The sequence below is a fragment of the Moschus berezovskii genome, chromosome 22 (assembly GCF_049115385.1).
Source record: "Moschus berezovskii isolate FMDL1 chromosome 22, NW_MosBer_1.0, whole genome shotgun sequence".
Classification (NCBI taxonomy): Eukaryota; Metazoa; Chordata; class Mammalia; order Artiodactyla; family Moschidae; genus Moschus; species Moschus berezovskii.
Window position 1 is genome coordinate 2,704,070 of NC_142481.1, and position 11,375 is coordinate 2,715,444.

General features: G+C 51.2%; 1 long non-coding RNA gene across 2 annotated transcripts; it reads left to right on the forward strand.

Annotated features, from left to right (window-relative positions):
• The first annotated feature begins 6,373 nt into the window (after window positions 1-6,373).
• LOC129546054 (uncharacterized) lies at window positions 6,374-10,089 on the forward strand. Of its 2 annotated transcripts, none has more exons than XR_008683823.2 (3): window positions 6,374-7,306; window positions 8,426-8,624; window positions 9,130-10,089. It is a non-coding gene; the product is annotated as an uncharacterized LOC129546054 (long non-coding RNA). The 2 variants fall into 2 exon arrangements; XR_008683821.2 differs by having other exon boundaries at window positions 8,506-8,624.
• Window positions 10,090-11,375: the final 1,286 nt, after the last annotated feature.

Sequence of the window (11,375 nt, forward strand, 5' to 3'; positions counted from 1 at the left end):
ACAGTGGGGGCCAGTCTCTCCTTGCAGAGCACCGGCTCTAGGGTGCAGGGGGTTCAGTAGTCTGTGGCCAGCAGGCCCTAGGGCGTGCAGGCATCTGTAGTCCCGGCTCCCCGGCTCCAGGTGTGGGCTTAGTGGTTGCGGCATGCGGGCTTAGCTGCTCCGTGGCAGTGGAATCTTCTCAGACCAGGGATCGAACCCGTGTCCCCCACATTGGCAGGCAGGCTGTCGTCCACTGCACCACCGGGGGGGTCCTTGGCCAGATTTTCTCAGTTGGCCCTCCATCATTTTTTAATAGGATCCACCTTTTTCTTGTAACAGAGTTCTCCTCGCAGGGCAGTGATCGCCTAGAAGACAGCCATAGCATTGGCGAATCATCTCCTCCCTCATTGGCCAGCCCAGCTCCAGACACGAGCTTGGCCGGCACTCCGAGTGCCTCAGCAGTCATGACTGCCAGGCTGAGCCCCGATCCGGGGGGGCGGTTGTCAGGTTTAACAGGGTGACACTGCTGCTCAGTTGAGGTTAGATCAAGGGTGAGAAGGTTGAAAACGAGTAGCCGGGAGAAAGACAAACAGCATAGGACATCACTTATATGTGAACTCCGGGAGTTGGTGATGGACAGGGAGGCCCGGTGTGCTGTGATTCGTGGGGTCGCGGAGAGTCGGACACGACTGAGTGACTGAACTGAACTGAACTGAAAATATGACACAAATCAACGTATCTACAGACTGTCAGAGACAGACTGACAGACACAGCAAACAGACTGTGGTTGCAGGCAGGGCGGGGTTGGGGGAGAGATGGGCTGGGGGTTGGGGTCAGTGGATGCAAACTATTCCGTATAGACTGGACAAGCAGCAAGTTCCCGCTACAGAGCACAGGGACTTATGTTCAATATCCGGGGACAAACTACGATGGAAAAGAATATTAAAAAGATGGCAAAAAACCCAAAAGGAAACAAAAAGTTAACAGAGAGGACACCTGTTTGCCTCCGGCAGGCCGACGGGCTAGCGAGCAGTCCTCTTCATTGTTCAAACTGGGGCTTCTGTCCTTTCGAGCCTTGCTAACGCCCAGTGCACCTTCACCCCAGCGTGGGGCCCTCGGTGGATGTTCACGGGCTCCCTTCTCCACGATGGAGCCTTCTGCTTGATACCCCAGTTTGAGAGTTCTGTTTAATGAGATGGCCGAAACTTCTATCCAGCTTTTCGCTCTCTTCTCTGCTGCTGCTACTGTCTAGACTCAGCAAACTGTCCGTGTAGGACCGTGCGCAAGTGATAAATCCCCCTGTCTGGGTTTCCTTCTCCTTTCGCAAATTGGAACCAAAAATTCTCTCTTCCCTTGGAAACGCTCCAGGGCCGGCAAGCAGATGTTCTTTATGGTTTGTCCCTGTTTTTTTGTTTGTTTCCTTTTTTCTTTTGCAAGTGGGAAGTTTAACCTAAAACAACCTAGTCAGTCATTTTTGGAAACCAAACTTCTATCAGCAGTTCTTTTGAGCTTACTTCCCAGTCTTGAATCCATGTGAGAGTGTGTGTGTGTGACAGTGTGAGTGTGTGTGAGTGTGTGTGTGAGTGTGTGTCTATGTGTGAGAGTGTGTGTGTGTGAGAGAGTGTGTGAGTGTGAGTGTGAGAGTGTGTGTGTGAGTGTGAGTGTGTGTGTCTATGTGTGAGAGTGTGTGTGTGTGAGAGTGTGAGTGTGTGTGAGTGTGTGTGAGTGTGTGTGTGAGAGTGTGACTGTGTGTGAGTGTGACTGTGTGAGAGTGTGTGTGAGTGTGTGTGAGAGTGTGACTGTGTGTGTGAGTGTGTGAGTGTGAGTGTGTATGTGAGTGTGAGTGTGTGTGAGTGTGTGTGAGAGTGTGTGAGTGTGTCTATGTGTGAGAGTGTGTGTGTGTGAGAGTGTGAGTGTGAGTGTCTATGTGTGAGAGTGTGTGTGTGTGAGAGTGTGAGTGTGTGTGAGTGTGTGTGAGTGTGTGTGAGAGTGTGACTGTGTGTGTGAGTGTGTGAGTGTGAGTGTGTATGTGAGTGTGAGTGTGTGAGTGTGTGTGAGAGTGTGTGAGTGTGTGTGTCTATGTGTGAGAGTGTGTGTGTGTGAGAGTGTGAGTGTGTGTGTCTATGTGTGAGAGTGTGTGTGTGTGAGAGTGTGAGTGTGAGTGTGTGTGAGTGTGTGTGAGTGTGTGTGTGAGAGTGTGACTGTGTGTGAGTGTGACTGTGTGAGAGTGTGTGTGAGTGTGTGTGAGAGTGTGACTGTGTGTGTGAGTGTGTGAGTGTGAGTGTGTATGTGAGTGTGAGTGTGTGTGAGTGTGTGTGAGAGTGTGTGAGTGTGTGTGTCTATGTGTGTGAGTGTGAGTGTGTATGTGAGTGTGAGTGTGTGTGTGTGTGAGTGAGAGTGTGACTGTGTGTGAGTGTGACTGTGTGAGAGTGTGTGTGAGTGTGTGTGAGAGTGTGACTGTGTGTGTGAGTGTGTGAGTGTGAGTGTGTATGTGAGTGTGAGTGTGTGTGAGTGTGTGTGAGTGTGTGTGAGAGTGTGTGAGTGTGTGTCTATGTGTGAGAGTGTGTGTGAGAGTGTGAGTGTGAGTGTGTGTGAGTGTGTGTGAGTGTGTGTGTGAGAGTGTGAGTGTGTGTGAGTGTGACTGTGTGAGAGTGTGTGTGAGTGTGTGTGAGAGTGTGACTGTGTGTGTGAGTGTGAGTGTGTATGTGAGTGTGAGTGTGTGTGAGTGTGTGTGAGAGTGTGTGAGTGTGTGTCTATGTGTGAGAGTGTGTGTGTGTGAGAGTGTGAGTGTGAGTGTGTGTGAGTGTGTGTGAGTGTGTGTGTGAGAGTGTGACTCTGTGTGAGTGTGACTGTGTGAGAGTGTGTGTGAGTGTGTGTGAGAGTGTGACTGTGTGTGTGAGTGTGTGAGTGTGAGTGTGTATGTGAGTGTGAGTGTGTGTGAGTGTGTGTGAGAGTGTGTGAGTGTGTGTCTATGTGTGAGAGTGTGTGTGTGAGAGTGTGAGTGTGAGTGTGTGTGAGTGTGTGTGAGTGTGTGTGTGAGAGTGTGACTGTGTGTGAGTGTGACTGTGTGAGAGTGTGTGTGAGTGTGTGTGAGAGTGTGACTGTGTGTGTGAGTGTGTGAGTGTGAGTGTGTATGTGAGTGTGAGTGTGTGTGAGAGTGTGTGAGTGTGTGTGTCTATGTGTGAGAGTGTGTGTGTGTGAGAGTGTGAGTGTGAGTGTGTGTGAGTGTGTGTGAGTGTGTGTGTGAGAGTGTGACTGTGTGTGAGTGTGACTGTGTGAGAGTGTGACTGTGTGTGTGAGTGTGTGAGTGTGAGTGTGTATGTGAGTGTGAGTGTGTGTGAGTGTGTGTGAGAGTGTGTGAGTGTGTGTGTCTATGTGTGAGAGTGTGTGTGTGTGAGAGTGTGAGTGTGTGTGTGTGTAAGTGTGTGTGAGTGTGTGTGTGAGAGTGTGACTGTGTGTGAGTGTGAGTGTGTGTGAGTGTGAGTGTGTGAGTGTGTGTGAGTGTGTGTGAGAGTGTGACTGTGTGTGAGTGTGTGTGAGTGTGAGTGTGTGTGAGTGTGTGTGAGAGTGTGTGTGTATGCTCAGTAGCCCAGTTGTGTTTGATGCTTTGTGACCCCATGGACTGTAGCCCGCCAGGCTCCTCTGTCCATGGGATTTCCCAGGCAAGGATACTGGAGTGGGTTGCCATTTCCTTCTTCAGGGGATCTTCCCCACCCAGGGATCAAACCTGGGTCTCCTGCACTGGCATGTGGATTGTTTACCCCAGAGCCACCTGGGACTCCCTGGCATTCAAATAGTCACCATCCTAACCCCAAGCAACTCATCTCTTTCCTGGAGGACAAGAGCTTCTTAAGTAGTCTGTCTATGCACTCAAGTTTTATTTTCTTTAATAAATACAAAATGTACATTTACATTATATATTATTGCTAAATATAGCATCACAATAATAGGTGACCACAAAGGATCTTCCCAAGTTGAAAGCCAGCTCCACCACTTACTGGATGCACAGCACAATCCAATCAGTTACCCCTCTGAGCCCCACTGTCCGCATCTCTAAAATGGATCTAGTAAAGGAAACTCCTTTCCTGCGTCTTCTGAGAATTAAGCCAACTCTCCGTATGCAGAACTCAGAACAGTGACTGGCCTATCAGTGCCCAGAAAATGTGAAAACGTGAGCTGGTTTTTGTCTTGTTTCCGTTTTTTTTTTGTCCACACAAAATGGCTTGTGGGATGTTAGTTCCCCGAACAGGTACTGAACCCGCACCCCTGCTTTGAAGTGCAGAGTCTTAACCACTGGACCACCACGGAAGTCTCCTAAGCTGTTGTTTTTGTTGTCTCCTCCGATTCTGTCTCCATGGAGTGGCCGCACGGATGCATTCTAGACAAATACCTGATTATGCCTGACTTACATTTAAAATCTTTCTCTGGGACTTCCCAGTGCTTAGGAACCCGCCTGCTGACTCAAGGGACGTGGATTCGATCCCTGGTCGGGGGAACCAAGATTCCACATTGCCGTGGGGCACCTAAGTCCGCTCAGGGCAACTAAAACTCCACGTGACCAAAATAATATATATTTAAAAAATATATATATATATAAAATAAGATGAAACAAAACCTTTCCCGTTGTCCTAAAGATACAATCCCAAGTCCTTACCCAGCCTTTTAGGAAGCGCTACACGTTCAGTCTCTATTGAAGGTCTCTGCGATGTGCTCCCATCTCCAGGGCCTCGGGAATTGTGTCAGCCTCTTAGAACCACCAGTAAAATTAGTTCCCGACCCCGGGCTGCAGTCAAGGTTCTGCCAAGCTCCTCCCTGGCCCTCTGCCCTGCTTTCCTGTGTTGGCAGTTCCTCTGTCTTCACACACCTAGGAAAGCTCAGCATCCCCCAGGGGCCCTCCCTGGGGTGAGCAGTGAAGCTCAAGTCCCCTCTCGACCCAGAGCCGGAGCCACTGTGTCCCTCAGAGCGCCTCAATGCTGTGCATTGTTTATTTACTTGTTTGGCCTCCTGGCACGTGGGATCGTAGTTCCCCAACCGGGGATCGAAGCCCCGCCCCTGCGTTGGAAGGCGGAGTCTTAACCTCCGGGCCACCTGCAGTCCCTGCGGGGCTGCGTTATCAGTGGAGGCAGCCGTCCTACCCCGCACGGTATTTCCAGCCTTTCTTCCCCTCCGCTGGGAACCTGTGACTGATTCTCATCACTGCAACCAGAGCACACGTGATACCTGCCACTCAGTGTTTTTTTTTTTTTCCTTCAAGAAATGGATGCGTCATTTTCACTCTTATTCTCCTTGGCCTCTCTGGTAGCAGAGAGGTCTGAGTGGATGCTGAAACCCCCCAAATTTGGAAGAATCCTGGGGGCACGGGTCACCCCGTGGGAGGGACCCCAACTGCAGACCTGGAGACACCCCTACGGAAGGCTCACATGAGTGAATTACTGAGCTTTTGAGGTTGATGTGTGAAAAAAAAGAAAAAAAAACCTAGGTTTACTAGCGGTTATTCCGCACCCCTGAAATCACGTGACTACTGGAGCTCTGCGATGTGTGTCTTCCTCACTAGGCTGGGAGCTCCGTTAATTTGCATATTTCAAAAGATTTGGGTCTTCAAGAGACACCCGATTGTCTGAACAGCAGCAACAAAAGAGAGGCAGCAGGCACGCCCCCCAGGGAGGCAATGTGCCTAAGGTGCCACATTTTGCATGAGCTGCTGCTCTTGTTCGCTGGCTTAGTTGCGTCTGACTCTTTACAGCCCCATGGACTGCAGCCCACCAGGCTCCTCTGTCCATTGGGTTTCCCAGGCAAGAATTCTGGAGGGGGTTGCCTTGCCCTCCTCCAGGGGATCTTCCCGACCCAGGGATGGAACCCGTGTCTCCTGCGTTGGCAGGCAGCTTCTTTACTGTCTGAGCCACCAGGAAAGCCCAGTGCCTTGGTTGCAGGGGTCATAACAACACGCTCCTTTGCCACACGTCCTCCCGTGCGTTTCTTCTTTAGATTACTTGTCACACGAGGCAGAGCTCGTCTGGCCGTTCCCAGGAAAGCGTGCGTTCCCCCTTTCACAGTGCTGCGGTCTCTCTGGGAAGAGGCTACTCACAAGGGAATCTACTTGCATTCGCTTGTGACCGTAGTAAGTATTTACCGCCAAGACATTTGGGCAGAAGTAACACGTATCCTTTCCGAGCCAGCCACTGTACAGGTGGACGCACCTTCTCTGCTTTCTCTTTCTCTTGCTTTCAGACCATGAAGATGGTCGGGCCACAGATGGGAGCGACTGTAGTTCCTGAAAACTCCTAGGGAGGAAATTAGAACTTCACCCAGGAAAACCCACGCTGGTTATTTGCATAAGTGAGCAACAAATCTCCGTTGTGTTAAGACACTGGTGTCTCAGGGTTGACTCGTGCTTACAGTGGTGAGTGCTGCTCTCATTTGTTTGTTTGATATCACAGCATCATTGACTGACGGATGGTTGGCTCTTTGAGTCTGTCCCCTGGGTGGATGGGAGCTCTGGGCGCAGGGGCCCTGTCTGCTTCGTTCACGCCTGTGTGCCAAACACCGAGCGCGTGGCAGGCAGTGTGTAAACAGTGGCCAACTGGCCTCTGAAGAAAGGGAACTGACGAGCTCACACTTACGAAAGTTCACGGGGGAAGCGGCGTGTCCAAGGTCACGGTGCAGACGGGACCAGAGGAAAAGCTCGATCCGTCTGACTTCTCAGCCCACACTCTGCATGTCTTTCAATATTCCAACGAAGGAGTTTCCATTGCACATCGACTCAGAGTGGCCAAAATCCAGAACCCCGAGGAAGCCAGACGCTGGTGAGAGACGTGGAGTGAGAGAAACTCCTTCTTCACTGGTGGGGACGCAAAGTGGGACAGCTGCTTCCAGGGAGGACCAGCGTTTCTCAGAAAGCTCACCCTGCTTCCCGCGAGGCCCAGCGGTCGTGCTCCTTGCTAGTCACCTAAATGGACTGAAGACCGATGTCTGCACAAAGAGGCGGCGCGCAGATGTGCACTGCTGTTCAGCCGCTCAGTCGCCTCTGACTCTCCGCGACCCCACGGACCGCAGCACGCCGGGCCTCCCTTTCCATCACCAACTCCCGGAGCTCGCTCAAACTCATGCCCATCGAGTCGGTGATGCCATCCAGCCATCTCGTCCTCTGTCGTCCCCTTCTCCTCAGGCCCTCAGTCTTTCCCAGCATCAGGGTCTTTTCCAGTGAGTCAGCTCTTTGCATCAGGTGGTCAAAGAACGGGAGCTTCAACTTCAAATGTGTAGAGCAGCTGCTTGTTTCATAACTGCCCAAAGTTGGAAGCAGCCAAGATGCTGTTCAGCCGGTGACCAGGTGAGTAAGCAGAGGTCCATCCCCAACATAGCGCTCTGTGCTGAAAAGATAGGAGCCAGCAAGCTTGTGAAAACACGGAGGAACTTTATTAATTTTTAACTTTTTATTTTGTTTATTTTTATTTTGTATTGGGGTATAGCTGATGCACGATGCGGTGATAGTTTCAGGTGAATGACAAAGGGACTTGCTATCCATATATCCATAGGTGTCCATTCTCCCCCCAGCTCCCCTCCCCTCCAGGCTGCCACCTAACAGTGAACAGAGTTCCCTGGGCTCCACAGTAGGTCCCTGTTGGTCATCCATTGTAAAGATAGCAGGGCGTGCATATAGACACGGAGAAACTTTAAATGCTTGTTACCCAGTGGAAGCAGTCACTCTGAATAGGCTACACGCCATATGATTCCAACTCCACGACATTCTGGTGAAGGGAAAACCTATGGCTACATAAAGGGATCAGGGGCTGCCAGGGGTTAGGGAGGAGGGAGGCAATGAGCATATGGAGCAGAGGCATTTTCTGAGAGTGAAGCTACCCTGTATGGGTCTGTAGTGGCGGATTCACAGCGTTACATGTTTGTCCAGATCCATAAAAGGTCCACCAAGGGTGAGCCCTAATGTAAACCACGGCTTCGGGGGGTTCTGATGTCAGTGTGAGCTCATCAGCTGTAGCTCATGCACCACCCTGGTGCCAGCCTGCTGATAATGGGGGACGCTGTGCCTGTTGGGGGTGGGCAGGCGGTGTATGGGAAACCTTGGCATCTTCTGATTATTCCCCCACCCCTTTCTTGCATATCGTGCAGCTTGTGGGATCTTAGTTCCCTGACCAGGGATCGAACCCAGGCCCCTTGGCAGTGAGAGTGCAGTGTCCTAACCACTGGGCCTCCAGGGAATCCCTCTTCTGCTCGGTTTCGCTGTGAACCTAAAACCAGTCTAGAAAATAAAATTTACTTATGAAAAAACCCAAATTACCCATAGGTGGTGGATAGTGTTTTAGATAAGCGTTGTTGTTTAGTAGCTAAGTCATATCCTAGACTCTTTGTGACCCCAGGAACTGCCAGGCTCCTTTATTCTAGGGAATTCCCAGGCAAGAATACTGGAGTGGGTTGCCATTTCCTTCTCCAGGGAAGCCCTCTCGGCTAAACGAGCAGCAGTTTACTTGCACAGCAGCTGAAACATCTGCTATGAAACGTCCCTCCCTGCAGATGGGGTTGGCAGTGAGGAGAAACAAAACCTCAAGGAAAGGAGTTACTTCCCTTCTCGAGAGAAAACTGTTGCCGGCCAAAAGCTTGGCCTTCTCAGCCCAGCGAAGCCGAATGAAAAGGTATGGAGACAGTTTGGAGGAAATAGAAAGGTGGCTTTTATTCTCAGCCAGCAGAGAGGGGAACGCTGTAGGCCTGTGCCTCAAGAACCGTGCTCTCCGCACCCCCACGAGGAGTCTCGGGGCTTATATAAGACAAGGGCTCGCAGGGGTTGGTGACGAGTGAAGATGATAGGGTCTTGCTTTCTTCCTCTTGCATTGCTTCAAAGACAGTCATCGACGGGTGTCAGGAACCCAGTAATGGAGTCTGGCCGCTCGGTGGCTCTGCCGTCTTCTTTCTGATACGTAACTACAAGGGGCAGGGTGTTGCAAGGGTCAACACCAGCTAGGGGACGTATTTAGCACAGAGTCCAAGGAAGACAGATGCGAAGTGTAGCTCCTGCAGAGTTAGGGGGCAGAGACGCAAACTTCGTTACAGACACTCAGAGTTAGGAGCCAAGTTATAAAAGAAAAAGCTAGGAATGCTCAGGCCTGCTGTTCACGCTGTTCTGTTTATCTTTTTTCTCAGGAAAGGAAGAGAGAAAAAAATTACTCCTCTTTTTTCCCTTTTGACTGCAACAAGGCCAACAGGGAGACTGAAGCATACTTGGGGTTAAGCTTCTGGGTATCACACCCTACGTGTCTGTCTGTGGAGTTGGGCTCCACTGCCTGTACAGCTGGTGTCCAGTTGGGTTGTGTCGGCTCCTCCGTTCACTCGGGCTGGCCTCGGACGGGACGTGCAGGCCTGGACTGGATCCCCGCCCTCCCACCCCTCCTCCTCTGAGAGCCCCCTGTGGGGACGGGCATGCATCCTGGGCTGGCTTCTCCCCAGGCTCTGGGAAGCCACCCCTGCAAGGACTTCCAGGTACTCCCGACTGATGGCGAGCTGTCAGGGATGGGCTTGACTGACCCCCCGGGCTTGTGCTCATGTGAAAATGTGCCCGGCTGATGTTCCCAGGGCTTGTGGTCACGTGTGAGCATGTCCGGCTGGCCCTGGTCCTTTTGGGGGCTTAGATGGGCGGTTTTAAGCTTTTTTTCTAAAATCAATGGATTTATTTATTTTTCGCTGCGATAGGCCTTCACTGTTGCCCGCGGGCTTTCTCTAGTTGTGGCAAGCAAGGGCTTCTCTCATTGCAGAGCGTAGGCTCCAGACACGCGGGCTTCGGTAATTGTGGCTTAGCAGCTTCCGCGGCAGCGAGTGGAATCTTCCCGGACCAGGGATCGAACCCGGGTCCCCTGCATTGGCAGGTGGATTCTTAACCCCTGGACCACCCCGGAAGTCCCGTTTTAAGCTTTTTAATTCAGGGAGGAGTGACGTATATGGGAGGTGCCCCTGGGGTTCTTGGGGACATAGTGACACACAGAGGCCCTCCGGACTCATTGATGAAGACAGAGAGGAAAAAAAGACAGAATTTGTGTGAAGTCAGACTAAGCGGGACAGAAGAGACGAAGAGGCACAGACACAGACGTGCTGAGTGCAGGAGACCCCCCCCCCGGAGACACCCCCCGGACGCCGGGGGCGGGCTTAGCGACGCTCCGCCCGCGTGGTGGCTGCTGCCCACAGGAGGCTGTTGATCCACCGACGTAAAGCCAGTCTCCACCGGGAAGTGCGCGCGCGCGCGCGCGCGTGTGTGTGTGTGTGTGTGCGCGCGCGAGCTCAGTCGCTCTGTCGCGTCCGACTCTTTGCGACCCCATGGGCTGCAGCCCGCCAGGCTGCTCTGTCCATGGATTTTCCAGGCAGGAATACTGGAGTGGGTTCCCATGCCCTCCTCCAGGGGATCTTCCCGACCCAGGGATCAAACCCACGTCCCCTGCGGCTCCTGCATTTCCAGGCAGGTTCCTTACCACTGAGGCATTTGGGAAGCCCAATCCCGAAGCACTTCGGTGATAAAATACTCCCTGGACCTTGAAGACATAATATGAGAAAGAGTCTGAGCTATCCCCTTGGTCATTTCTTATGCTGAAAAGACACCATTTGAAAATAGACTGGGTTATGTTTGTATTTGACGGAAAATGACAAAATTCTTAAAACAATAATCTTTCAATTAAAAAATAAATAGATTGGGTTAAATGAAACATAAGCATAATTAATTTCCATCAGTTTCTTTTTGGTTTTTTAGCGTGGACATGTAAAAGTGCCTCAGTGGCTACTGCTTGTGGTTTATGCTGTGTCTTCGTTGGACCGTGCTGATTCAGAAAGCTGACTGGTCACCTTAATACCCCACAGTCTTTGCAAAGGAGATTCAGACGAAAATGGGCATTCCCCCTTAAGCAGACTCTGATAGAATCTCCGGAGAGCATGTGGCCAAGCAGCAGTACTCAGAGACCTGGTGTGACCTATTCTTTCTGTCCCCAGAGAAATGAGCTAACTTTCCAAGTCTTGCTTAGCAGACGGTGGCTTTTCTGACTTCTCTTGAAATTTGTGGTTTTAGTCACTGAAGACATCTTTCAGACAAGATGGTTTTTCTGACCATGACCTCTCATGTTATTGGATCCTAATGATTTCTGGACTCTGAATTCACGGTCATGGGGGGCTGGAACAGTGCAGAACACAAAAACAACAAACTGGACATAAGGTAAATATAGCCAGATTGACGTCCTCAGAAGAGAAAAATGGAACGCCCATGGGGGAAAGTCTCAGAGACTCGTGAGACCCAGAAAGAAGCTTCTCTATGTGATAAATTGGCAGTCTGAGGGTGAAAAGAGAAACCAAGGAAGATCAATATTTGAGGAGGCCGTGACCTAGAAGCTGTCCAGTCCTGCCTAATTTAAACT